This window comes from Tupaia chinensis, unplaced genomic scaffold, assembly GCF_000334495.1.
Source record: "Tupaia chinensis unplaced genomic scaffold, TupChi_1.0 Scaffold144418_1, whole genome shotgun sequence".
Lineage (NCBI taxonomy): Eukaryota > Metazoa > Chordata > Mammalia > Scandentia > Tupaiidae > Tupaia > Tupaia belangeri.
The window spans coordinates 61630-63605 of NW_006204278.1; positions in this window are offsets into that span (position 1 = coordinate 61630).

Here is a 1976-nt window from a genome sequence, read left to right on the forward strand (position 1 = left end):
ATATATTCACCATGCTCTCTGCTTCTGTCAGGCATGTTCCATTCAATAGAATCATGAGTCACTGAACCTCTACTTCTTTATACATTCTCAGTATCAGGTGTTTCTGTTGAAATGCAAACACTGAGCATAGATGTTCACCCTCAGGGCTGGATGGTGGTGCACAGGTGGACCCTCTTCTAGGCCAATCCTCATGATAAAGTAACTGATTCTCATCTGGAGCCTCCTCTGAGTTTCTGGGATCACATGTTCCCATGATCTGGGTTGAATGAATCTGGGGATAGATCATGGCATAAGGATTAGTCTCTCACCCATGGGACTAATAAACGTTAACAAAGGTAAAGTTCACCCAATATTGCAGTGTGCATAGTATTTACTGAGTATGTTACATAGAAATCATCAAATTTAACTCAATTTCCAACTCTCCTCAACCTCTTGACTGAAGGATGGACAGATATAGTTGGCTCAAGTACTGAGAACTATGGTCAGCTAGCTGGTTTTACTGGCAGAACCATCCCCTTCTGGGGCCTAAATGGGGGGGGCGGGGGAGGGCACCACAATTTACCTGATGGGTATAAAGTGAGTAGTGGTCACAGGGGAAATTTCAAGAATTTATAAGTTGACTTCCTGAAGCAAAAACAAAGGCCAAACTTCTCTTAACATAAAGTTAACTGTTTCTCTCTCTCTCGTCCTTTCTCTCTCTCTTCCTCTCTCTCTCTCTCTTTAGTTGAAGTAAATGTGGACATATAGTACAGAGATGATCCCTTGTTCTGAATGACTGTCATGGTCCCAGGCCTGGGAAGTTCTACCAGGATGGAATAAAGATGGTAAGGATGAAAAGGAAAGGTCATATGGTGTGTCAGGAGTTGAGTTCAGGCTCCACTGTCTGCAGGACAAGAGAATGGTGTCTCACTCACCATTCAAAGAAGGCTGGGGCATTAGCAGAATCCATTTATTGATTTGTGCTGTGACAGAACAGTGTGTTATTGTCTTGGTCCATTCTGTGTTGCTAGGATGGAATAAAACAAGTTGTTAATTTACAAAAAAGGAGAATTTACTTCGCTCAGGTTCTAGAGACTGGGAAGTCCAAGAATATGGTCCAACATTTCTGGAAGGCCTTTGTGTAAGTCATCCCATGGTGGAAAACAAAAAGGTAAGAATTGCATGACTGATGTGGGCTGAGCTCACGTGTGTCACTCTAACTTCTGGCTGTCACTCACCCAATGCAGACAAGAACAACTGCTCTTCTTAGTTCCTACCTCTAATGCTGTTGCATTGGGGATGAAGTTTCTTATTTTATTTTAATTTTTTTGAGAGGTTTTTGCTATAGGGCGCGTGTGCTCGCCTGGGGATGAAGTCTCTAACACACAAACTTTGTTGAACACCCTAGAGCTTACCATTAATCTCTTCTGTCTTTTATTCATTATTATTGCTCAAATATGCAAGAATCTTATATAAATCTGTGAGTTATTTAAAATGGCACTGGGTTATTATACAATTTATTGAAATTTGAGCTAGGATATCTTGTGTAGTTCATGTATTTATTTTCAGTGAGCGCTAAAATGTTTCACAACCTTGCTTAAAACCTGTGAATCATAGGAAGAACTGAATTCTCTTCAATTACGCAAATTTCAAATGAAATTGTCATCAAAAATAGACCTTCAGGTTCTCTTGTGACTCACATTTTCCTGGATTATAATGAAAGACAATCTTGAGTTCAAATGAGACAAACTCCTCATTTGTCTCCACTAACCTGAGCCACTGACACAGTTCATGAATGATACATTCATCTCTCCATGTTGGAAAGATAAAATGCTAAATTATAAAGCATTCATAGAATTCACAAACAGTCCTTTGGAGAATGTAAATAAAAATAACTTACTTTCAAAATAAGAAAAGACAATAGTAATCATGGTCTTGTCCTTTCATTATAATTTTCATTGCTAAATTTAAAGAAATAATCAAGTAGGTGGTTAAAA